The sequence below is a fragment of the Dromiciops gliroides genome, chromosome 1 (assembly GCF_019393635.1).
Source record: "Dromiciops gliroides isolate mDroGli1 chromosome 1, mDroGli1.pri, whole genome shotgun sequence".
Taxonomy (NCBI): Eukaryota; Metazoa; Chordata; class Mammalia; order Microbiotheria; family Microbiotheriidae; genus Dromiciops; species Dromiciops gliroides.
In genome coordinates this window covers 53,480,974-53,508,561 of record NC_057861.1, presented here as the reverse complement: position 1 = coordinate 53,508,561, position 27,588 = coordinate 53,480,974, and the positions used below count along the sequence as shown (strand labels likewise).

The following is a 27,588-nucleotide window of genomic DNA, read 5'->3' as shown; positions in this document are numbered from 1 at the left end:
TGCCTTATATAGGAAAGCAAAAAAGAGACAAGAGATAAACGATGTAAAGCAAAGACTGGGGGTCAGGAGACCTCAACTGTAATCCCCTATCTGTCACAATGATAATGTGACTTTAAACAAGCCCCTCTCTGGGCCACACTTTTCCATATCAATAAAATGGGAGAATTGAATCATACGATCTCTCAGGCCACTTTGGGCACTAAGATTCTACTTCTATCTAGATTTAAAAATTTCTATGTGGACAAAGCCCTAAGCAAAGAATTGATCTGGTCTCCTGACTCTCTTTCTGACCCTCTTACACTTCAAGGGAAGAGCAAAGAAGATAGAGAACAGAGGGAAGAAAGCCAGCCCTTTGCCCAGGCAAGGGATCAGCTTAGGGTAGCAGGACATTACTAATAATAGCCCCACCGGGGCAGCTAGGTGGCGCAGTGGATAGAGCACCGGCCCTGGATTCAGGAGGACCTGAGTTCAAATCTGGCCTCAGACACTTAACACTTACTAGCTGTGTGACCCTGGGCAAGTCACTTAACCCCAATTGCCCCACCAAAAAAAAAAATTTTAAAAAAAAATAATAGCCCCACCTGTGTACTAGTCCCTGACACATCCTTTACTGAGAAAATACCACAGGATGATCATTGGGACCAGAACAAACCAGTCTGGCCCTAAGATAGCAACAGGTCAGAGCAGGGGAAATCCAAATGGCTGCTTCTAGCAACTCTGACCCAAAACTAGCCAAGGAAGGCCAGAAGGCTTGGACTCTAAGTAGCTCTGGCGCTGGGCTTCCTCAAGAGGCAGGTGTACAAATACCTCCATTGTTCTTAGGGAGGAAGTGATCTCAGGGGAGTCATAACTACGGGTTCTCCAGCGGCCTGCCAGAGGAAGTCTAGAGGAGGCACCATGCCAAATGTACACACAGCCGTTTGAGGCCAGGGCCAGGGGCAGGGCCATAGGGAGAAGCCAAGGTGCTCAGGATCAGTAGCAGTGAGGGGTCTGGATTGAGCAGAGCTTTGTCTGGGTACAAAATGCTTGCTGTACTGGGAGAGTCCACAGGAAAAGCTCCACTTTTCAGTTTTGTTTTCAAAAAGGTGGTAGCTAGGAGCCACAAAGTTGACAACTTGGCTCCCCACTCAGCAACATTAGTTTACAGAACAGCAGCACATTCAAAGATGCTGTTTCTCTAGCCTTAACCCAGACAGTTCACTACCTGTGTAGATTAAGCACACAGAGTCGGAAGTCCATTTACTTTCATAGAATCTTGTGATTTTTTTGAAGTCTGAAGTTGATTCAAAAATATCTAGTCTAATCTTTTCATTTTACAGAAGAGAAAAATGAGATCCAGAAGGCTTAATACAAGAGCCAGGAATTGAATATAGGGCTCCTGACTCACTCCCAATATCTTCCTACCCAAATAGGACACCTGCTCTTTACCTACTTGTCTGATGAGGCTACACAATGGGAAGTTTTTAAAAAGAAAATAAATTTGTGTTGGGGAAGCAGTGAACAACAGGGAATAAAGAAATGGAGGCCACGGGCATTTCATAAAACATAAGAATATAAATCTAATTAATCATTTTTATACCAAAGAAACACTTCTCTGAAGAGGTACCTTCCTTCCTATTTTTCTTTCTGCTCCCAGTTTCATTTGACTGAGATTTCAGATGGATTTCTGGGAAGTGAATTAAATCTAATTTATCAAATACTTACTAAATGTTTACTAAGTGCAGGATCCTTGTCCCCAAGGAACTTACAATCTAATAGGGAAGGAGATACATACAAAAGTAATTAGAACATGAGGGAGTGAGATAAGTAGGAAAGAGAGGTCCAGGCAAAGTGCATGAGAAATTTGAGGAGCGAGAGATCACTTTCACAGTGAAGGTGGAGAAATTCAATTCAACCACCATTTGCTAATCATCTAACACTGGTATAAGGCACCATCTGCTTTCCCCATCCCCCAAGGAATCAAAGAGGGCTTCCTGAGAGAGGTGGTACTTGAGTTAGACATGAAAGGGAGAGTAGGAATTTCAGAAGATAAATATAAAAGAGAAATATAGTCCAGGCACAGGCTAATTCAATGAGAAACATGAGCACCTAGTGGGGTTTTAACAGAAGTAAATAACAGAACAAAGGACTAGAATGAGAGCTAACAGTCACACTATTTGGCTGCAACAGAATCCATAAAAGGGATGGAAAAGTTGAATGAAATAAAGTTGGAGTCAGTATATGGAAGGTCTTAAATGCTAAGATCATGAATTTATACTATAGTCAATAAGCAGTAGGGTGCAGAATGTTATTAGATGGATGGAAGATGATACTAATGATGATTAAGATCACTCAGGCACCAGAGCAGAAGATGGACTGGCCTGTCAGGAAGTGATCCAGGAATGAAGAACTCAATTTGATTCAACATTTGCTGAGAACCTACTATGTAAAAAATGCTGGGGATACAAGGATGGGACTGTCCACAAGGAGCTTATGGTCTAATGGAGAAGGGATTGCCAATCAGGAAGTAGAATGCAATGAAGATGAGAGATCCAAGGAGGTAGGTGACATAAGGGACAGAGTACAGTATCGGGAATCAGAAAGACCAGAGTTCAAATCCTGCTTCAGACACTACCCATGTGACATTGTGGGGGCAAACCAATTAACCTCCTGCCTTTGGAGGACAGCTAGTCGGTGCAGTGGATAAAGCACCGGCCCTGGATTCAGGAGGACCTGAGTTCAAATCCAGCCTCAGACACTTGACACTTACTAGCTGTGTGACCCTGGGCAAGTCACTTAACCCTCACTGTCCTTTAAAAAAAAAAAAAAAGGATGTCCCAACAAGGACACGAGGTTTAGCATTTGGAGGCAGCTAGGTGGTGCAGTGGATAAAGCAGCAGCCCTGGATTCAGGAGGACCTGAGTTCAAATCTGGTCTCACACTTGACACTTACTAGTTGTGTGACCCTGGGCAAGTCACTTAACCCTCATCGCCCTGCAAAAAACCAAACCAAACCTCCTGTCTTTGTTTCCTCATTTGTAAAATGGGAACAATAATAGCACCTATCTGCAAAGATTGTTTTGAGGATCAAGTGAGATAACATATGTAGAATTGTGTCTGGTCTCACACTTGACACTTACTAGTTGTGTGACCCTGGGCAAGTCACTTAACCCTCATCGCCCTGCAAAAAACCAAACCAAACCTCCTGTCTTTGTTTCCTCATTTGTAAAATGGGAACAATAATAGCACCTATCTGCAAAGATTGTTTTGAGGATCAAGTGAGATAACATATGTAGAATTGTAAAGTGCAAAGTGCTATATAAATCCTAGTTATTGTTATTGTTGTCATCATTATTATTACCATTAAATGCTTGTGGAAAGGAGAAGGGAAAGATCAGTTTCAGCAAGGGAATCAGGGACGGCTTCAAGTAAAAGGAAATAACTGAGCTGGACCTTGAGGAAGGGTAAAAAAGGTGTAAACAGAGATAAGAATGCTCTCCAGGTATGCCCAATGGTCTCAATGTATAGAGATAAGAGAAGGAAGAATGAGAAAAGAAAATATCTAGCTCTCTGGGTGGCTTGGAACAGAGAGCAAAAGGAGGGAGGTAGAACAAAATAAGATTGAAGAGGCAGTCTGGAAAAATGATGAATGTGAGGATATCAAAGAAATGTGTCAGGAGTTGCATGTAATTGATAAAGGAGGGAAAAAGTAACTCTATACAATGACCACAATGTAAATGCAAAAAAACACAACAACAACAACAACAAAAAACACCAAAAGAAGTCTGAATAATGGAGAAAATCAAAGATTGCAGAAATGAGATAACAAAACATGCCACCTTCCATATAGCAAACAAGATTTCGGGAGCAAATGTTTTTTTTGACAAAGAAAATTATTAAGCAAAAAGAAGGTTCAATCTGAGGTTAGTTGGGTGGGAAATGACTGATATATGAAGATAACATCAATAATAAAAGGAATAAAAAGGTATTTGGAGTCAAATTGCAAAGGGCCAGTTATGTCAGGAGTTCATATTTTATGTTATAGATAATATGGAATCACTCAAGGTTTCTGACTATGGGTTATCTGACCTGTTCATATTTTTATAGGAAGAGTTGGAGAAGAGAGAAAATGGAGGCAAGAGGACAAATTTGGAGTCTGTTAGTACAGTCCAAGCAACATGAGATAAGAACAAGGGTGAGCTGTAGTAGGAGTTGAGATGAGAAGAGCAGATGCTTGTTAAATGTGTCTGCTACACCTTCAAGTTCACATCACAAGGCTGAGTTGGTCCAGAGTATCCATACATTCATGAATTACAGCTGGAAGAGGTCTTATTGGCCTTCTAATCCAACCTTTTCATTTTTAAATGGGAGGAGACTGAGGCCCATGGGAGTTGTGACTTGGCAAAATCACAGCAATAGCAATCAGAAGCTTAATATGAAACCAGATTATCTGATTTCAGTCATTGCTTTTTCCCATTCTCTTACCTCCTTCTGGCACATTTGGATCAAGCTATGAAAACCACTGAGCTGAGGGCCTGAGATAAGGTCAGTCCTAGGTATCCAGATTTAGAAGATGGCCTGAGGGGCAGCTAGATGGCGCAGTGGATAGAGCACCAGCCCTGGATTCAGGAGTACCTGAGTTCAAATCTGGCCTCAGACACTTAACACTTACTAGCTGTGCGACCATGGGCAAGTCACTTAACCCCAATTGCCTCACCCAAAAAAAAAAAAAAAAGATGGCCTGAGAGAATGCACAGAAGCAAAACAGCAAGATGAGAAAGACTAGGTTTCAGGCCAGAGATTTCTGGGCCCAAAAAATGATATGAAACCCACTCTAGCTAGAAGGGGAGAGAACAGATGCTTGTTGGTTGGAAAAATAAAATCAATTTTAATTAAAATAACAAACAAAAAGCCAAGTATTTAAGTGCTACATGCCAGGTACTATTAGGCACAGAGATACAAATACAATGAATGATACAATCCTTACTTGCAGGAAACTTACACTCTGGCTAGATTTTCAAAGAAAGGATAGAATGTTTAGAAGCAATTCCTGGTGAAGAGGTTGGCAATACATGACCTTTAATATCTCTCCCCAAGCCGAGATGTCATAAAGCAGAAACTCTCATGGCAGTTTATTTCCAGGGAGAAACTAAAAGATGGCTTCATCTCACTTGTAGGTAACTGAGTTACATATTGGTTTCAAAGATCGACATCATACTGATTCACATAATGGAGGTGGGGGAGGGGAAGGGGAGAGGAAGACACAGGCCTGAGCTTGCACCTTTTCTTTTTGGGTCCCCCCCCCCCCCCCCCGTAAGGCAATTGGGGTTAAATGACTTGCCCAGGGTCACACAGCTAGTAAGTGTTAAGTGTCTGAGGCCTGATTTGAACTCAGGTACTCCTGACTCCAGGGCTGGTGCTTTATCCACTGCGCCATCTAGCTGCCCCAAGCTTGTACCTTTTCAACCTTAGTGTGGCACTAAAGAAGTTTGGGCCTGAGAGAACATGAAGTAGAGCCTAGTCTGGCTATTAGTATATCCAGATACAAGCTGGAAATCCACTGGGGATGACAGATTGGGCAGTTTTCTACCAGGTTCAGTCATTCTAGGTTTAAATTGGGGCAAGCAGTTGAGAAAAGCCTCCCACCTCCATGCTTCCCTAGGCCCTCCTCTTTGATTAGCTCTAGTTACAGACAGCTAAGGAAGCCAGAGGGTTTGGGAAAGCCACATTCTCTTCTTTCCCATCTGGGCTGTAAGATACCCAGCCCTTTTACCTGTGGGTTAAATAAGCAAAATACCACCCTCCAGGAAATGACCCTGCTGCAGGTTGTTTGCTCAAATCTGATTAAACTTTGCCGGTGCTCAATAAATATTAACGGCAGAAAGCGTAGGAACATATGGAACAGGTAAAGGAGGGGGGATGGATAGAGGCCAGCAACCCAAAGATGGGGGAGGCACAGGAGCTCATGTAAAGGGAGAGCAGAGGAAATCTGCTTAGACCACTTAACCACAGATGTTCTCTACCTTCCAGGGCTGGAAGCTTTAGCCTTTTGGGGAGGGTGGGGCAGATAAACAACAACAAACACTGAAGTTCCCAATGGCCTTTTCTTAAGCCTCATCCTTTTTACTTCTCTATAAAATTTCTCTCCTAACACTCCTCTTCTTTCTGCTCTGCCTAGCCCATATCCAACCCTACTAACTGTGGGTTTACTACAAGGCTGTCTCCCTTTACACTCTCTTGATGATCATCTCATAGTATTTGATGGATTCGATTATCCTCTCTACATAATAATATTCTAGATGACCAGATGCCTTGAAGTAGCTGCTGGCTCAGTGGCTAGAGCACTGGGCCTGGAATCTGGAAGTCCTGAGTTCAAATCTAGCCTCAGACACTTATTAGCTCTGTGACCCTGGGCAAGTTATTAAATCTGTTTTCTTCTCCTCAGCTATAAATGGGGACTTTGCAGGACTTTTATGAGGATCAAATGATTCATTATTTGTAAAAATCATTTAGCATGGGGCAGGGCACATAGTAAGCGCTATATGAATGCTTATTTCCCCTTCCTCTCCTAGATCTCTCTACATAATCTGCAGTCTTCTTCTCTTTACAAATGCACCTCTAGGGGCAGCTAAGTGGCGCAGTGGATAGAGCACCAGCCCTGGAGTCAGGAGTACCTGAGTTCAAATCTGGCCTCAGGCACTTAATACTTACTAGCTGTGTGACCCTGGGCAAGTCACTTAACCCCAATTGCCTCACTAAAAAAAAATTAATTAACAAATGCACCTCTTGTTGATGATATTTTTATTGCAGTACAACCAGTAAAGAAGGTACTTTTGGCATATTTAAGTCCTAGCACTACTGATTTTTAAAAAGATGCTGTCTAGGCAAAGTTGACAAATCTATCTATTCCTACATCTAAATCAATCTACAACATCTCTAGCATACATCTCCTTCCCTCCACTCATACAACCACCACCCTAGTTCAGGCACTCCATTTTCTCCCATCTGTACTATTGCAATTGATTTCTACTTGGTAATCCTGCTTTCAAGTCTCTTCCTTTAAAAAAAAAAAAGTGCCAACTATGTACCAGGCATCATGCTAGGTGCTAAGAGAGAGAGAGACACAAAAAAAAATCTCTCTGGAGTTTACATTCTATGAGGGAAGAAAAGAAACTAATGGTTCCTTAACTCTACTATTAAATACAATTTTTCTAGCATTGAAATTCTTTTGCAGCTTTACTCCAATCTATCTTTCTAGCCTTATACACAGTCTTTGGACCAACCAAACTATCCTTTTTGCTATTCTAGCATTCAAAAAATATCTGTGGAATTAAAAATAAAAAATAAAGTTGCAGACTAAGTCAAATTTTTGGTCCTCTAATAAAACAACCTTTTTCTAAGAGTTCTTTAAGAGGTCCGAAGACCTGGAAGTTTTTCCTGAAAAATTTTACTGAAAAGCTACTGGCAACAATACATCCTATGTGTAAGAAAAACTGACTCCAAATTAAGAACTGACATAAAGAAATGTTTGGGTTTTTTTTTTAAAGAGGCTATTGTTTCATCCTGTCTTCCAGCCCCAAATACACATCTTTCTCCCTTTGGAGACCTAACTTTTTGTACAGGGTTTCTAAGACTAGTTAGTCCACATCTAGAGCAGCCCCGATGTTGTAGAAGATGGTGAAAAATAGTCTTTGGGTTGAGACAATCAGCTTACAAGCTCTGAATGTGGAGCGAGGCTAGGGGAAGCATAGCTATGAAGTTCTATTTCTTCTCTGCCCCCATGCCCCCAAGAGATATAGTCACTGCCTGTTTGACCCAGTGATCCCACTATCGGGTATATATGCTAAGAAAGCCAAAGAGCCACGGTTGTAGTATAATAAATATTTATAGCAACACTGTGGTAACAAATAACTGGAATCAAAGGAGGCATCCATCACTGGAGGGAATGGCTAAAAGACCTATCATATTCAACATAATGGAATGATTACACAGTAAGAAATAGATATGAGGAAGGCAAAGGAACATGGGAAGTGCTGCCTGAACAGATGCAAAGGAAAATGAACAGGATCAAGAGACTGTTGAGAGGAAAGCACTTGGTAACCTGTGAAGCCATATGGCCATGAGTTATGTCACTAGGATGGGATCAGATCAGCAGGATCTGATTTGGCTAATTTGGTTCAATTTCCTAGTTTTAGGCTAAGTAACCTTTCAAATGGCAACCTACTAGAGGAGAAAACACAATGGCCTTAGAGTCAAGGGAGCTGGGTTCTAGTTCTAATTGCCATTGCTTTGCTATGTGATGTTGGCAAGTCATTTCCTGTCCTCAGGCCTCCCATTTATTTAAATGAAGGATACTAGATTGGATCTGAGAAGTCTCCCAACTCTAACCTTCTGTGGGTCTCTGGAATTCCATGGTTCTAATCCCTGCTTTTCTATTGGGCTGAAGATAGTGAGGGGTGACCAGTGCCAGTTGATCATAAATTTATGGAATGGATGTTACAGTGGTGACTGTGGGTGGGCAGTGGCAATCGTAAGCAGCATGGAGAGAACCTATGTCAGTTGGATGGAACCGTTACAACTCCCCCACATGGCCCCAAGCCATCAGCTGTAGCCCCTTTGCCTCAGACACTTTACACTTACTAGCTGTGTGACCCTGGGCAAGTTACTTAACACCATTTGCTTCACACACACAAAAAAAAAAGAAAAAGAAAAAAAGAATAAATGCTCACAACTTGAAAAGATTCAACAACAAAGGGTTGGAAACAGGGTTTTCTGCTTAAAACACATTTTTTAAAACCCTAATCCATTCCTTTATGAATCACTATTCAGAATAATAACCTTATCAGATGATAAGGCAGGTTTGAGGTCTGCCCCCAGTCTTCACATTTTAAGGCGCACATCACAGGGGCATGATACAACTGTTAAAGTTTGTTGGATGGTTGGGTTTCTGGTACCCTTTGTGATAAAAATCACCTAGAGATAACATAGTATACCAGAAAAAATACCCCATCACTCTTTCCCTCCTCTCAGTTCCCACAGGTGGTAACACTCACTTAAGTCTGTATCACTTGGTACTTACAAGAATAGGGAATGGATTTCCCTGGTTTGTGGAACTCCCTGGTGATAAAACTAACAATACCAACACAGGCCAACACCTTCTCTGCAACATTTAGTGTTTAAGAGGGTTGCCCAGAGTACCGAGAGTGATTTCCTCAGTCATGCAGCCAGTATATGTCAAGGAAGGATCTGAACCAAAATCTTCCTGGTTCAGCGACTTGCTATCTTCTATGCCAGGCTGCCTTCCAGCACTTATCAGACAGCTTATGATGTTGGTGCAACTGAATGGCCTGGCATTACACTGTGGGGGGTGGGGGGGGAGAGGGAGGGAGGGAGAAAGAGAGGGAGGGAGGGAGACAGAAACAGAGAGAGAGAGAGAGAGAGAGAGAGAGAGAGAGAGAGAGAGAGAGAGAGATTGAGATTTCCCTAACCAGATTGTGGCTTCCTGAAGGCAGCTAACACTGCTTAAGAGAATCTTTGTAACCCCACTCCCCCTTCAATCACACCGGTTTCATGAAAACACAATATGCAGTAGAGCAATGTTAGAGTAGGGCAGGTAGTTGCAAAAGGTATTTTTTAATATCAAGGCTAGCCACAATGTGCCGATGGCAGGTAGGCTGGGGCTTACACACTAAAATGGTATTGTTGCCAATCAGCCATTCTACAAATGTCTGAGGGATGTCACAGAAGACATTTGCTACCCAGGGTGCTCGTGTGAGGTGATGCTAGTTCTGATTATGTCATGGGGGGATTCCATACCTGTGACAGGCCTTTCATATAACTATTATGTGCTCCATAAATATCCTTTAGTTGACTGAAGACTGCCCTGGCCTCTACAACATGGCACTCAAAACAAGACCTAGGCCTGGCTTTATCTGGGAATTATCCTGGGGTGATAGATAGCTGGAGCTCCCATCTCACTTGGGAGATTCCCATCTTGGCTTGCTATCTTCCCCTGACAAGGTAGCCTGGGGTTCCCATTAGCTGTCTGAGTTCCAAGCTCAAGCAGAACGATGATGGATGGACAGACAGATGGACACCTGCCCACTTCTGTGTCCTTGTTTTCTACAGAATTCCCCATGTTGTCAGCTTATTTCTACTTCTCCAGCTGACGACATATAGGTCACTCGGCAATTTTTCCCTCTCTGAAATACATCGCTTTAACATTCATTTCTATCAAAACCTAATCAGGGGGCGGCTAGGTGGCGCAGTAGATAGAGCACCGGCCCTGGAGTCAGGAGTACCTGAGTTCAAATCCAGCCTCAGACACCTAACACTTACTAGCTGTGTGACCCTAGGCAAGTCACTTAACCCCAATTGCCTCACTAAAAAAACAAAAACAAAAACAAACAAACAAAAAAAACCTAATCAGCTGCTTCTCTACCTTCTCACTGAGTTGTAAGGTTTTCTGAAGAGGCTCACAGTCACTCAGATACAGTATCTCTGGGGCATTAGAAATGCAACCAAGAGGCAACAGCCTAGTCTCGGATGACTGAAAGGGAAGCCGTGCAGTTAGTGATGGAAGTCATGGAGACATACTACTTACTGTATAAATATGACATTTTACTTATAGCCATTTAATCAAACTGTCATCTACTTGTGTCACTTGTTAAGGAGAGGACTAAGAGGCAACACTGGCAGTGCTCAGGACCCTATGTTGCTTTAGCTCCAAATAATTTCAAGAAATATCAAATTTCTGAGGTAGAATGGACCTTAGGCACCTTCTAGTCCAAACCCTACCTTAACAGCATCCATAACAAATGTCATCTGTTCTCATCCATTCCAAACACAAGAGTATCCAAGCTAATCATGTCCAAGCCTTCATTTTATGGATGAGAAACCAAGATTAATTGACTTGCTCAAGGTCCCATAGCAAATATATAGCAAGTAGTTGGGATATGAACCCAGATCTTTTGATTCCAGATGCAGCACATTAAATCCATTAGACCACACCACACTCCAGCCTCCACTTAAAAACATTTGTTGAGGGGCAGCTACATGATGCAATGGATAGAGCACCGGCCCTGGAGTCAGGAAGACCTGAGTTCAAATCTGACCTCAGACACATGACACTTCCTAGCTGTGTTGACCCTGGGCAAGCCTCACCAAAAAAAAATAAAACAAAACCAAAAACATTTGTTGATGGTGAGCTCACTCCCTCCTGAAACAGCCTCAGATGATCTTCATTATATGGATGCCAAAAATCTGCCTCCCTGTAATTTCTATTCATTGGTCCTAATTTGGTCTCTGGAGCCAACTGTTAGATGATGATCATTTCCCACCTACCCCTTGTGGTTTTTCATCTGCAAGATAACCAAGTGTAACACAACCCTCTTATGGCATAGTTTTTGAGTCAGAGGATCTGGGTCTGAATCTCCACAATCTGTGTAACTTTGGACAAATCATTTGCCCTCTCTGAGCCTTGATGTTTTTTTCCTTCTGTAAAATAAGGTTATTAGACTAAATAATCTCTAAGTTTTTTTCTATCTCTAAATTCTATTACTTTCTGGATTTAGTCCAGTATGCCAATGTATCCCTTACTAAATTGTGGTTTAGAACTGAACACAAGAGTCCAGGTATAGTGTGATCAGGGCAAAGAACAACAGGACTATAACTTCCCTCAATTATAAAATTATAGGGTACATAATTCCCTGATGAAGAAGATCCCTCAAGAACTGTCAACATATTATGGTCAGCATTAAGAATATCAAAATTCTTGTTTCAAGGACTACAAATTGTGGGATATTAAGTTAAATCTGTGGTGACCAACCATGGAGGTTCCTTTTCTGAAGAGATGCGCTATGCAATATGTCCTTGGGAATGCAATCTTCAAGTGAACTGCTTTAAGGTGAAATCCTGACTGTACTTGAGCTAGATTGTGGTCACAGGTGTTCAGTTGCTTTACTCCAAATGGATATTATCAGAAAGCTGTAAATGAGATGGTAGTGTCAAATAAAAGGAGAGAAGAAATGCAAAATAATGCAAAGTGGAATCTGCCTATACCTGTTTGCCGGGGGCATGAGTATTAGATTCAAAAGAATTGGATTCAACTTCTGGCTCTAATATCTCCTTGATACATGACTATGAGCAAGTTGACTACATCTGGATTTTAGTTTACTCATCTGCAAAGAGACAACAATTGCACGCATGTGTGTGCATGAGTCTCTGTGTTTGTGTCAGCATATATATACCCAGCTTACAGCGCTGTTGTGAGGAAAGTACTTTGTAAATTTTATAGCCCTAGAGAAATGGGAATTATTATCTCAATTTCATAATGGTTAAGTATGCCTTTGTTTTTTCTTTCTTTTTTTTTTTTGTTAAACAATTTTGATTTTCTCACTTAGGGATGATTTTAATTGTCAAGATTCTAATCCCTGTTCCTAGGGCATTATGAAGAAGATAAACCTGAATCTTGTAGAAGTGTATGCTATCGTTAGCCAACTATCATCAGCAAAAAGGAAGGCAATGAGACTGGTTGGTAGCTCTCATAAGCAAAAGGGCAAATCCTCCTCCTCACTTAACAGATGAGCAAATGGAACTGCTGAAAGTCAGAGTCCACACAGAACATCTAGTCCAAGCCAGAGAATGGATTACAGAACCTTTCTTGACTCTTAGTCTTATTTTTTGCCAACAGCATCCTTACTTAATCTGATATCTGAATGGGCAAGAATCTAGGATTCCTGGGTTCTTTGCTCCACACCACTACTTTATTATTAGGGAAAGGTTGGAAGATAGGGCATCTAGGGTGTCTCTGTGCCTTCATTTGTTCTACTGTCATGGACTACATACTATATAGCAATTAAGGAAAAGTAGCGCAGGCTCTTCAGACAAATAACAGAGCAACAAAGCATCTCCCCACACTATGACTGAATAAAGCCTAAGAATCCCATGAACCACTAATCTTTAGTCAAGAACAACTGTGCAGTGGCCCCCTCATTCCCTTAAACAAAAACAGAGACAAATTCCAAGTGGTTTCTCCCCTGCTCATTAGTCCAACGAATTAAAAAGTATAGGATACAGCACAGTCGAGCAGAAAAGAGTACTGGGCAACAGGGTTCAAAGCCCTGGGCTGGAATCTCAGCTGAAACACTTCTTAGCCATGTGTCCTTACACTTATCCCCATGAATATCGCATTTTCTCATTTGTAAAAAAAAAGGATAATAGAGGGCAGCTAGGTAACACAGTGGATAAAGCACTGGCCTTGGATTCAGGAGGACTTGAGTTCAAATCCAGCCTCAGACACTTGACACATAACTAGCTGTGTGACCCTGGGCAAGTCACTTAACCCTTATTGCCCTGCCCACCAAAAAAAGATAACCACACTCTATCTAGCACTTACAAATTCTTTGAAAACCATCTAGTCCAACCTCTTCGCCTTACAAAAAAGGAAACTGAGACCAAGAGATAGCCTGCCCATGGTAATACATGACAGAAGTAGGATTTTAGGATTGTTGTGAGGAAAGTAATTTGTTAATTACAGTACTAAATAAATGAGCTATTGTTGATCAAGTTTTCCAAACAGACTCCAGTATCATTTTTGTCTTCTTCTTTCAGAGTTTTAGAGGAAAAATAAATGTCTCTTTGCCAGAGGACTGTGAGAGTGTCCACAAAATTTGTGCTCTGCCTTTTAAGGGCAAGAACAAAGAATAAACTTTTATTCATGCTGGGAATTCAAAACTAGTGAAACACTCAAAGGTAGGGAGGGAGGGCTGGGGTGGGAAGGAACACTTGTAAAGTTGGACTTCTGGAAGAGGGTATCTAAGCAAAAGTTTTTGTTTGGACCACCTAAAATGGCCTCAGGCATTACAGTAAAAATAGTGATGGGGCAGCTAGGTGGCCAGTGGATAAAGCACCAGTCCTGGATTCAGGAGGACCTGAGTTCAAATCAGACCTCAGACACTTGACACTTACTAGCTGTGTGATCTTGGGCAAGTCACTTAATCCCCATTGCCCTGCCAAAACAAAACAAAACAGTGATAAGAATCCCAGATACTTGGAAAGGACTAAAGGACTTGGGGGGCAGGGGTGGGAATGAGAAGGGGAGACAAGGAAAAACTTCCATTTAACTTGAATCCAAAAACTAATGCACACAAAGTGGGCATTTCCCCTGAGTTTTACAACTGAAGGCAGTTAGGACTTTTGAGGAGTAATCTGGCCAAACTACCCCTTCAAAGCAGGAATCATCTCTACTCATGGCAACACACAATACTAGATTTAAAACCCAGACCTAGAGTTGAGGTCCTGCCTCTGACACTAATGTATAATCCTTCTTGAGTTATTTAACCTCCACATCTGAAAAACGGAGATATCATTTTTACTACCTACTTCATGGGGCTGTTTTTGTGGTTGGTTTTTTTGGGGGGGTAGGGCAATGAGTGTTAAATGACTTGCTCAGGATGGGGCTGTTTTAAGGAAAATGTTTTGTAAACCTTGGTTAAGAACACCTCTTTATATAATGTCAGAGCTTATTAAAGTCTGGTTGGGCTTAATTCAGTCCTCAGGGCAACCAGGTGGCTCAGTGGATAAAGCCCTGGGCCTGGACTCAGAAAGACTCATCTTCCTGAGGTCAAATCTGACTGTGTGACCCTTAACCCTGTTTGCCTCAGTTTCTTCATCTGTAAAATGAGCCGGAGAAGGAAATGGCAAACCTCTCCAGTACTTTTGCCAAGAAAACCCCAAATGGGGTCATGGAGAATTGGACACAACTGAAATGAGTGAACAACAGTTTAGTTCTCTGAAGCAGGAGTCAAACTCTTGCTTTGTGAAGTCAGTGAGACCCAAACAAGATTAAAATGTAATGGAGAAATATTTAACAAAATTTTTCTTAAAAATAAAAGAGATGATGTTAATGTATGGTTTTCTAATTCAAAATGCAAACTGCAGGAGTTTCTATTCGAGTTTGACACCACTACTCTAGAGCTACACAGAACAAGTCTCTTCTCATGAAACCCCTTCAAGTATCCCTTTAAGTATTTAAAGCCAATGAACAAGTATCATATAAGCCTTCCTTTTGGTAAGCCATCTCTTTAACCACTACCTATCTTTTTTTTTTTTTAAGTGAGGCAATTGGGGTTAAGTGACTTGCCGAGAGTAACAGCTAGTAAGTGTTAAGTGTCTGAGGCCGGATTTGAACTCAGGGCCAGTGCTCTATCCACTGCGCCACCTAGCTGCCCCACTACCCATCTTTCTTAGGAGAAAAGACACAAGTGACAAATAAATGGGACAATAGTTGAAAACTTGCTCATTTCTGCCTTTTACAATCCTTTTATTCTTCCTTCAAAGCTCTGAGTTCAGGCTGAATCTCACTCTGACCATCCTTCCCACTTCTTAGTGTTATTTTTTTCCTCAAATTATCCTGTCCTTAATTCAGTGATATGTTTTCTCTCAGCTAAATATAAATTCCATGAGAGAAGATATTCTTAGTTTGCGTTTGTATTCCTGACACCTAGCATAGCACAGAGTAGGTACAGAACTACTGAAAAAAAAACTGAAGAAAGCAACCTCTAGATCATGTCAATGACCCCATTCTGCCTCTGTCTCTCTAATTTTGTGCGCTGTGGACAACTGTTCAAAAGGATGAAGCACGGGGCAGCTAGGTGGCGCAGTGGATAGAGCACCGGCCCTGGAGTCAGGAGTTCCTGAGTTCAAATCCAGGATGAAGCACTAAGGCCCTATATCTCATCCTCAATCATCTCCTGGAAAGGAAATGTAGGACCATTACCACAATAGTTTGGTTATCAAATCCCAATTCTCTAAAAAGTGACCATAAGCATAGAGAAGTATGATAGAGATGACAGAGAAGTTGTATAGTGTAATTGAAAGAGATTGACTTGAAGGCCTAAAACCAAGGTCCATATTTTGATTCTGATACTTGTGACTACATGACCTAGATTGACTCAACTTTCAGAGTCAATGCCTCCATCTGTCAAGATGGAAACAGCTTTAGTATTACCTACTTCCACTGGGCTATTGGAAGGAAGTGTTTTGTAAACCCTAAAGGATTATAAAAATGCAAGTTACTGTTGTTATTAATAGCTCTCAGTTAGCAAAACCATTCAGTTACCCACAACCCAAGACACCTAGGTTCTAAAGCTAAAAGGGGCATCAGAGACCTAGTCTAACTCCCTCATTGAAATGAAGGCCCCGTAAGTTCTCGCATCTTCATTCTCTAATGTGGCAGCCAATCCTCTGTCAGAGAACAAACTGATGGTCATAAACACCAAAATCCCTTTGCAGCTCAGGCCAGATCTCAAACCTGCCTTTATTTCAGGTTTAAAGCCAAATTAAGGTCAAGACAGCTTAGAACTAATTAGTCAACAAATATTAAGTGCCTTTGTGCAAGCCACCAAGCTCTACTCTAGGTATGTGTGTACCTACAAAAGTATGTAAGCTCTCTTGTATAGTAGGCACTGACCATCAGTTGAAACATTCAACATTAGTACAAGGCACTGGAGACACAAAGATGAAAAATGACATTATCCTTGCCCTTAGGGAGCTTGGAATCCACTGGGTCAGTTCTGGGCATGGCCAGTGTCGGAATGTTTTGCTTGATTATGCAGGCTTGCTACAAGGCTTTTGTTTTTCTTTCTCCTCCTCCTTCTCAATGACTGGGGGATGGGGAGAGGTGGGAAAGAGAGAAAATAAATGCTAAAATAAAAAAAGGAAAACCTCAAGTTAAAAAAAAATTAATCTGGGCAAAATCTTGAAGGAAGAGAAGGATTTTAACAGGTAAGGATGAAGAGGAAGTACATTCCAGACATGAGTGTTAGCCTACCCAGAAGCCTCTAGGCGAGAGACAGAATGCTGAGTTCAGGGAACAAATAGTCCAATTTGGCTGAACATGCAGTGTTGTAAAGGAATTGAATGTGAATTAAAGCTAAAAAGGTAGGCTGGAACCAAAGCATGCAGGGCTTTGAATGCCAAGATGACTGTAGGTCATGGGGAATGACAGCAGGGTGAGTCACATGGAGGGAAGGGAAGACAGACTTACAACTTTGTGAGGAAGGTCAAAGTCCGGGATGAAAGGGCAGCTGGAGAGGGCAGCGTGAGAAGATCACCAAGGGAGTAAGGAAGTAGTTGAAGGGTCCAGAGGGGGGAAACAACACCCCTGTCTTGAAGAATGGGAAAGAACAATGGAAGGTTTCTGGAAGAGGTAACATTAACAGAAACCAGAAAGATGCATGACAGCAACTTTGTGAGGTGGAGGCATTTCTGCAAAGGAATGAGGGCATGCTTTCCAGGTGGAAGAAGTAACAAAAGCAAAGGTAGAGGGAATCAGAAATAACAAACAAAGTCAGGGGCAGATAGGTGGTGCAGTGGATAAAGCACTGGCCCTGGAGTCAGGAGTACCTGAGTTCAAATCCGGCCTCAGACACTTAACAGTTACTAGCTGTGTGACTCTGGGCAAGTCACTTAACCCCAATTGCCTCACTAAAAAAAAAAAAAAGAAAAGAAATAACAAAGTCTGGGGCTCAAAACCAAGATAAGCACTTTAGGAGAAGGCTCCCCCATGGTGGACCCACCTAAACCATGCCAACAAGCTCAGCTGGGCATGCTCCTACCTCCCAAGGGTTGCCACTCCACAACCTTTAAGTGAATAAATGTGATCTTATCATCTACTGTATACAAAAACCTTCGGTAAACCAGAATTAGGCCATACCAGCTGACAAATTTTACTGTAATTGTCTCAAAGGAAAGGTCAACATTTACTCTATTCTGTAAAGCACAAGCAATTTATGCCACAAAAAAATTCTTGTCACCTAACAGAGCTCTAAGAGAGCAAACTGCTGCTGAAATTAATTAAACTATCTTTTTCCCCCCCTAAGAAATTAATCGTAGAAAATATTGGGTTTTTATTATTATTACTAATATCTAATATTTATATGAGGCAGCTAGACTGCATAATGAATAGAATGCTGAGCCTAGAATCAGAAAGACTCATCTTCCTGAGTTTAAATCCAGCCTCAGACACTAGCTTTGGGACCTTGGGCAAGTCACTTCACCCTGTTTGCCTCAGGTTTCTCATCTGTAAAATGAGCTGAAGAAGGAAATGGCAAACCACTCCAGTATCTCTTCCAGGAAAAACCTCCAAGTTACAATGAGCCAGATGTGACTGAAAACTAAACAAATATTTCTATAGAGAGCTTTAGGGTTTACAAAGTACTTTACATGTTCTCATTTGACCCTCATAACACAGATGTGACATTGATGCTATTATTGAGGAACGGTTAGGTGACTTACCAAGAGTCACAAAGTACCTGAAGGCAGGATTTGAACTCAGGTTTTCCTGGCTCCAAATCCAGTACTATATCACCTAGCTGCATTAGAGGCAGAAGGGATCTCAGACTTCATCTGATCCAATCGTCTCATTTTCAGATGGGGCAACCTCTGAGGCCAGGAAGGTTTGACGGTTTGATTATGTACACAAGGTCCCACAGCTAGGAACTTACCAGAGAGCTGGGATCTGGACCCAAATCTCCTGACTCAAGACTGAGGGTTCTTTGTACTTCACTTATGCTGCCTCCTTTTCAAAGAAATCATTCCACAAGCACAGGGGACTAATGGACAAACCAAAAGCATGGTGTGACTTCAGTTAGATTTTAGACCAGAAGAGCTCCAGATATGGGCGATAGCCATATGGTGTCGTTACAATGGAAGTGAAGCTTTCCAAAGTCTCTCTCACCTCCCCATTTCTTCCTCCTCCTTGGCCTCTCTTTTTCAACAAATACCTCTAACTCGGCATTAGTAACTGCCAATTATTTGCTTACATCTCCTTATTGCCTCAGTACCACCTGCCCAGAAAATATTCAACATGAGATAACTAAAGGTATGAGAAATGCCATGATGTACAAGCCTCAGATACCCAAGCTGAAAATAATTCTGAACCAGAGGGCTTATGGGGCTAAGTAGAATCCAAGCACATACAGATTCTAAAATTGAAGAAAAACAAGTAAATGGGCTAAGATTGATTTGTAGGGAATCTTCCAAAGCTTCTGAACTGCCCATTTGAAATGGCAAAATCCACTTAAGTTCATCAGTCATTTGTATTTATTTAGACTGAATGCAAATCTCTAAAGTGACTCAAGCTGAAATGTACATCTCGGATAGGTGGGACTCAGGGAAAACTGAGGTCAGTTACCATGTAAATAGGTATTCAGACAATGGTATTTTACATTCATGCAAACCAATCTGCTTTCTTAGCAGACATTTCTACCTGATTCCCCAGATGAGGTCCTCAAAAATAATTAATCAAACTAATTGTAAAGTGTGTACCATACTTCTTATTCAAAGAGTGTGTTCTTACTGCAGGAAAGGACCTGAGAGATCATCTATTTTACAGGTGTGGAAACTGAGGCCCAGAAATGTATGTTTTACATACAGTATGTTCCCTAGCAGCAAGAATGCACTAGGCTAAGTCATTAATATGCCCATGTGCCATCTGTGGCTGTGGTAAGATCAAAGTTATGAGGCAGGATGGTATGAGAACTGATTCTGTGACCCTGAGGTTTACCCACTGAACCAATCAGAATCAGAGAAGGTTGGCATTCCAATGATTCCTTAGAGTTCATCTAATTTGTCTACCTTGTTTTTCAGATGGAAATGGGGAAACAGGCCCAGATAGGGGAAGGGCCTTGTTCAAGAGGTCACACAGCAAGCTAACTGAAGATCTAGAACAAGAATCCGTATCTCCTGACTTCCAGTCCAGTGCTTTCATTACAGTATTGCTTCTGCTCCTACTTGGCCACAAAAATACTATGTTCCAAAACCCAGGGCTATTGTGAGGGCGTGCTCTCTAGAGCGCGACCGGCATTTCTACATGAAGGTGGTTTGATAAGTGAATATTTCTGTGTTCAGACTGGACACCTGGTCCCCAGCAGATCCATTATGGGTTTACATTTTAGCTGCGCAGCCCAGTTAGAGTCTTGCAAGTTCGGTCATAAGTTTTTGTCAAAGGCCTAGTTACCTGTCATGTTCTTTTGGGCATTTCCCATCTTGTCAAGGCCAATGACCAGGTCCCCTTTAATGGATCCAGCAATCTACTTCCCTTCTGACCTGCTCCATTCAGTGATGTCACAGTTCCTGGGGCTGACATCACTCAAAACAATACATTAGACCAGGGAGAATTTGAAAAAAGCTAGATGACTTCCAACATGCTTTTTCATGGTAGAGACACTTGAGCTGTCTAGGAAAGAAAGGTGGATTTAGAGTCAGAAGACCTGGGTTTGAAGCCTGTCTGTGCCACTTACTGTGTGATCTTGGGTAAGTCATTTCCCCTCCTCTGGGCCTCAGTTTCCTAATCTGTAAAATGAAGAGGTTGGAATAGTCTCTTTCATAAACTATGGGAATTCGGTAGAGTCATCAAGTGGAACAACTGGGGCTCTCCCCACCTCAATTAGCACCCAGGGAATAGGAGAAAAGGGACCTTCTTAGGTTCCTTGCTTTCCTCTTATCTCCCTTATCAGTAAAATTATTTCATTACTTGCTATGGGTCACTAGATTTCATTCATTCCATTTAGAATTGAAGCTAAAGCAGAAGTGACCACAAAGAATAGAAGTTCCTTGAGACCAAGGCCTCTTCATTTTCATCTTTATCTCTCCTGTCACTTAATAAATATTTGTTGCATTTCTAAAGGCAGCAAGGAAATCTCTGTTTTACCCTTTCAAGGCCTCAGATTCCTCACCTGGAAAATGGGCATTATAATGATAGCCAACAAAGAGTGTTTGGAAAGCACCTCGAGAGCCTCAGATGAAAGGTGTTCGAAGGAGGCAGCTATTATTTTAATTATAGCCCCACTCATAATGGAGGCACATTCTGCTTGCTTTACCAAAGGGCAAACTGCATCCTCAAAAGGGTTTGAAATGCACCTGAGAAGATGAAAGCTCAGGTGTTGGCAATACTACCATAAAACCAGCATCTGGGGGTGGTAAGGCTCACACAGTCTCAGAGCTGAAAGAGATCCCAGGGGTCATCTAGCCCAACCCATAATTAAAAATGAATCCCTTCATCCCCAACAAATATTCCAAGACAAAGATCATGATTTCATTAAATAAATTTCCCTTTTTAAAACAGATACAGAACCTGAAACCCCAAGAAAGTAGAACCCGAACTCCCTTGCTACCCATTGTCTAGAATTTTCTGCCACATTTCTTGTGGTGGCTAAGAATTAGAAACCAAAAGAATGAGCATAAACTGGAGAACGGCTTAACAAGCTGTGGTACATGACTGTGATGGAATGTTATTGTGCCATAAGAAATGACAAGCAGGATGACTTCAGCAAGGCCTGGAAAGACTTGTGTGAGCTGATGTACAGTGAAGTGAGCAGAAGCAGGAGAACGTTGTGCACAGAGACAACAATATTGTTTGATGAAGAACCGGGAATGCCTTAACTATTCTCAGCAATACAATGAATGAGCTAAAACAATCCCAAGGACTGAACACAGACTGAAGCATGCTATTCTTCACTTTCATTTTTTTCTTGTATTTGGGTCTTCCTATACAAAATAACTGATATGGTAATGTTTTACATAACTGCACATGTATAACCTATATGTTTGCTTACTGCCTCAAGGAAGGGGGAGGAGAGAAAGAAAATTTGGAACTCAAACCTTTAAATAAAAATGTTTATTAATTTTTCTTAAAATAAAGAATTGTATTCAGAAAAAAAAATTCTGGCACACACATCGCCAGTAACCTTGGGCAAGCCACAACTTTTAGACTTCAGTTTCCCCACCAGAAAATTGGGGAGGGGGAAGAAGATTAGATAACTTCTTTTTTTGTTTTTTGTTTGTTTGTTTTGGGGGGGGCAGGCAATGAGGGTTAAGTGACTTGCCCACGGTCACACAGCTAGTAAGTGTCAAGTGTCTGAGGATGGATTTGAACTCAGGTCTTCCTGACTCCAGGGCTGGTGATCCATCCACTACGCCACCTAGCTGCCCCCAAGATTAGACAATTTCTAAGGTCCCTTCCATCTAGTTCTAAATCCCTGCTCCTAGTGGATGTGGCCTCACCAGGACAGAGGAACTATCAGCTCCTACCTGTACACTAAACCTTAATTAATCCAAGATAAAGACTGTGTTAACGGGGTTAACTGTGTATGCATATATATTACTATATGCCTTAATTAAAGCATTGCTTGATGGTCTCCTGGGTCCCTTCTAAATCTGATATTTTTTGTTGTGAAAAAATTCACAGAATTTCATAGAATTTCCACAAAATTCATAGAACCCAAACTCATCTTTGAGTAATTAAAGTAGAATGGCTAGGCTAGGGAAAGATGACACAATGCTGCAAAATCAGCCATTCCTCAAGTCCAACTAAATAAATGCCTGCATCTTGTTCACAAAATTACACACCAACCTTTCGGCATTTTCTCCAGAACCAAGAGGCAAGGAAAGAAGCTTTGCAAGTCCTAAGAGCACAAAGTGCAAATTGCAAGCTCTGAGGACACTGCTACACTGAAGGCTCCCTGCAGCATCCTCTCATTTGGTTTTCAGAGCATGAGCTTTGGTGACAAAGCTCCCCATTCCCATCCACTATGTGCCAGGTGAGAATTGAAGAAAGGCAAAGTAGGTCCTAAACCCCAGAACTATGCCACATGCTTGAGATACAAAGACAAACTAAAACTGTCCATGTCCTCAAAGGGCTTATATTCTATTCAATTCTTTCTCAATGGAAGAACAGGCCATGCTAGCTATAAAGTACCACATTCTGGCCCACCACTTGGGACAAGAAGCTGTTGGAAAAACCTTTTCTTTTAAAGGCAGCCCAATGCATTCACACAAAACACTGGATTTGCTCCGCTAGACAGCCTGACTTTGAATCCTAAGCTCAGACTCAAACTACCTGTTTAACTAAAGCAAGTCCCTTCACCTCTCTAGGTCTTGGTTTTCTCAAATGGATGAGCAGATCACTAAGGTACCTTTTATTTCTTAAATATATTATTCAGTGTACCTTCCAGATATCAAAATAATCCTAATCAAATCTGTGTGTGAACAGGGATGTCAATTGTCTCACCTGCCAGCCTCAAGTGAGAATCAAACTTAGATGTATTTGAAAGCAGTCTGTAAACTGCATAATACTAGACAAATAGAAAAAGTATTATGACAACATTTGGCACTTCCTGAAGTAACATTTTCCACGTTCCTGAAACTGGAGAAACCTATTTTCCCTCCCACCACTCCATTTTTCAATAACATCTACATATTCTAAAGACAAACTCATTTCATTTCTGAGTTTAACTTAATCAAGTTATCCTTTGAGACTGACTACTTTAATTACAAAAGAAGACATTTTCTCCCCATCCTTGGAATTTCATCCACTACTTGAGCATATTTAGATGTCAACTCTTTTATGTGACATCAGGTTATCACCCATGCCTTCTAAAGGCCTGACCAATTACAGTGCTGCGAGATTACAACATCAGACATAGACAGTTCCAGTAAGACACTGCTAGGCAACTGATTTCTGTATCCAGAGGAGGCCTACAGTAAGAGGGAGCAAACAGAAAGACAAACATGTTGGACTGCACCAGCAGAAGTTATTTCCAGAGAGAATTTAGTTTCCAGTTTTCCATGGGCACAAGTAGATTCAAAACTGGCCAGTACTAGCTACTTTTATGTATCATTAGGTAATGTTATGCCAAGTCACAACAGGAAAGAGCAACAGGATGATCGAGATCAAAAATTCAGGCTCCAAGAGGAGTCAGGGAAGTCAGTGAGGTCATGACCATGTCAAGTTAATCTGAAGACAAGCTGTAGACACCCTAATCCAGACAGTACAGCAGACAGATCCCAGAGTTAGGAAAAATCAACAATCTGGGAGGAACATGAAGGGAAATGTGGCCACAAGGAGACTGGACAAGTAGAAAAGTCCAAGTAACATAGACCTTATTAGGAAACAGGTATCTAACAAGCATTTAGGTAGGCAAGCTGATTTTCAAAGAGAAGAGAAATCAAGGAGCAGGAATCAGAAACCCAGAACAGGTGCCCGAGAACACAGACAGACAGACAGACATTAGGGCTCAAACATCTATTGAAAAATGAAGGTATGTTTTTGTATTCCAGGCAAAAGCCTTTCTTTCCTAGTCTTGATGTTACTTCCTTCCTGAGGTTTCCGCCTTTTAGTATAAGACTGCCTGGGTCAGCAGGCCAGGACTTGAAGTTTTTCCCTTCCAGTGTGATGCTTGCTGCACGACCTGGATTTTAGGGATGTGTGCTCTTTAAAGACTCAGAGAACCCAGGTCTAGAAGGACTGAGTATTACCTAGAAATTCAACAAGAGAAGAGGCAAGTCATCAGTCCACGAGGAGCACTAACAACAGAGTTGAGACTCCTGAGCCTCGAGCAGAGGTTGGTTTTCCAATTCCTAATTTGCAACAGCTTACTTAAAGCTGGTCCAACTTCACTGGGATCAGTACTTGATCACAGCAGAGCAGAAGAGCTAGGACTTGAGCTTGCTTGTTCGTTTGTTTTTTATCACAAAACTGGGGCAGAAGTGAATGACAACACCTAGATAGAAGTGACACCCCCTAACTTAGAGTGGCAAAAGCAGCACATCGCCATCAGACACTTAGCCACAATAGTGGCTAAATAGGGATCATGTGATTTCATGGAAACGCCTCAGTGAGGAAATGTGCCCTCTACCAATGGAGGCTGGCACTGTCAATACAACAGAGAGTCCTTGAGTATGGTCTAGATCAGGGCTTCTCTTTTTTTCTTTCTTTCTTTTTTTTTTTGCGGGGCAATGGGGTTTAAGTGACTTGCCCAGGGTCACACAGCTAGTAAGTGTCAAACGTCTGAGGCCGGATTTGAACTCAGGTACTCCTGAATCCAGGGCCAGTGCTTTATCCGCTGCACCACCTAGTTGCCCCTAGATCAGGGCTTCTTAAACTTTTTCCACTCATAGCTCTTTTTACCGGAGAAATTTTTACACCACTCCAGGCTTATAAGTATACAAAATAGGCATATATAACCTTTTACTGAAGTCTAACTTTTCGTGACCACCACATTCAGTTATACAACCCACACAACCTAGAACACTGAGAAGAATAACTTGAACAGGGCAATCCAGGCCAGATGCGACAGACTGAGACAAGGATTCAGAGCTTCCTGATCCAAGGACAGCTCTCTAGCCACTATTTCTGAACCTCTCCAGAACACACATCCCTGAAATCCAGGTCGTGCAGCAAGCATCACACTGGAAGGGAAAAACTTCAAGTCTTGGCCTACTGACCCAGGCAGTCTTGTACTAAAAGGACGGAAGTAACATCAAGACTAGGAAAGAAAGGCCTTTGCCTGGAATACAAAAACATACCTTCATGTGTTACAATAATATGAATTCTCCACTCAAACTTAACCTTGTGGTGCCAATTACAGAGGAAACACTTAACTTTTGACTAAAGGTGTTTAAAAAATTTTTTTCTATTAATAATTTATTTTTTCTCCCTTCCACAACAACCCCCCATTGAAAATTAAAAGACAACAGCCCTGTAACAAATATGCATATTGAAGCAAAACAAATCCTCCAAACTGGCAGTGTCCAAAAATGTATGTCCCATTTTCTACCTTGAGTCCATCACTTCTGTGTCAGGTGGGCAACTTGCCTCATCAGTGACCCTATGGAATCATGCTTGGTCACTGCATTGATTACTGTTTAGTTTTTCAAAGTTGAAATACTTAACAGGACTAGAATGTCTTCTGTAAGTTCCATTCATGAAAGAATCATAATGTTGTGGTCCTTTCAGGAAAGGACCTTAGAGCACACAACACATGTGACTTTCCCAGGACTTAGCACAAGTGCCTGTCATATAGTAGGTGCTTAATAAATGCTTGTAGAACTGCACTGAGTTCTAGGTTTTAAAGTCCTCTCTACTGTTAGTATTTTATTCTTCCAAAAGGACTAAGTCAGAAACGTTCAGAGAATGATGACTTGCCACATTATAAACATTGGGCACATCCCACTTTGCCTAGCAAATGGCCTGTGCTTCTTTAGCCCCTTTTCTAAGTAAATTGAAGTATGTATGCATGTGTGTGCCCGCATACAGAAACATACACACACATTCATATATGCATCCATACATACATATACCTGGATACATACACATGGATGGATGGGGGTGTGTGTGTATGTTTCTGCTCCTTCACAACCAGGGAGCAGAATCCTCCTAACATATCTATTGAGCCACACATCACTAGTTTTGGGGTTCGCAAAAAAAAACTTGGCATTTGAGGTTCTTCACAATCCTGCCTCTACCTATAGCACCCCTTATCAGTAGTACCCTCCAGTCCAACTAGATGAGTCTAACAAGTACAACTTATAAGGCATTTCAGTCATACAAAGCATTTTCCTCAAAATTTTTGAGCTACAGAGCATATTATTATCCTCCTTTTATAGATGAAAAAACCAAAGCTCAGGGAGAAATGGAATGACTTGGGACCACATATTTCGAGGTAAAAGGAACCTACTAGTAGCCCAACTCCTTCATTTTACAGATAAGGTAACTGAGGTCCTATAGATGCAAACAGAATTAAGTGGTCCATGGACAGACAGGAATCACAAATCCAATTCTTCTAACAACTTTTTCCACTACATGACATTTAGGCTTTCAAACCTTTGCTCTTATAATTTCAACATTTGGGAATGTCCTCCTTCACTGGTCCAAATCCTATTTTCTAGAATGTTCCCATACTCTCAATTGATATTTTTATTCAGCAAGTCATCTTGCATTTCCTTGTGACAGCTGTCTTTTTCCTGAAGCATTATCTGATTTTTTTTAATCTAACATTTTACACATGTACATTTCCATCTTTCCTACTAGATTCTAGGCTCCTCAAGGAAAGCAGCTAGTCCAACCTAAATCAGAAAGAATTCCCATCTTCTCCAAAAAGAAGTCATCCTGACTCTACTTGAATATCTTCAATAAGGTGGGACCTACTATCATCATCCCAATGCAACTTCTAAATAGCTCTGTGTTAAGAACTTCAAGATGAGGTACATGGATCCATTATAGATGGCAAACTAGACTTGAAATCAGGAAGAGCTAAGTTAAAACCTTGCTTCTGACACATACTAGCTGGATGACCATAAGCAGGTCACTTCATCTCTGAGTGGCCCAGGCAAATTTCTAAGAAGTCACAAACGGTCCTAATCTGCACCAGTGAAGCAATTTTCCATACTAGGAATTTTTACATGGATGAAATTGTAGGTCTTGATGGGGGGGGGGGGGGGGAAGGTTGAAAAATTCCTCTCTCTAACTTACACCCAATGCTCCTACATCTGCCCTCCAGGGCCAAAGCATAAGTAACCCCTCTTAAATATGAGAGTCCTTCAAATACTTGAAGACAATTATCATATACTCTAAAAACTCTCTTATCTCTCTAGACTAAAGAGCCTCAATTTCTTCAAGTCCTTGCGTGGTATGATCTTTGGTTCTTTCACCATCCTAACCGCCAATGACAACCTGTATACAATTCTTTGCATCCCCCAGTCCAGAGAACAGAATATAAAATTGACAGATATTTGTGGATTTGATTCTACAACATATTCCACATCTGG

At 41.5% G+C, this 27,588-nt stretch overlaps 1 protein-coding gene across 1 annotated transcript in view; it reads right to left on the bottom strand.

Moving 5' to 3' along the window:
- CSNK1G2 (casein kinase 1 gamma 2) overlaps positions 1-27,588 on the bottom strand; it is a 93,158-nt gene that overhangs the window by 43,120 nt on the left and 22,450 nt on the right. The gene's annotated exons all lie outside the window — the stretch shown is intronic.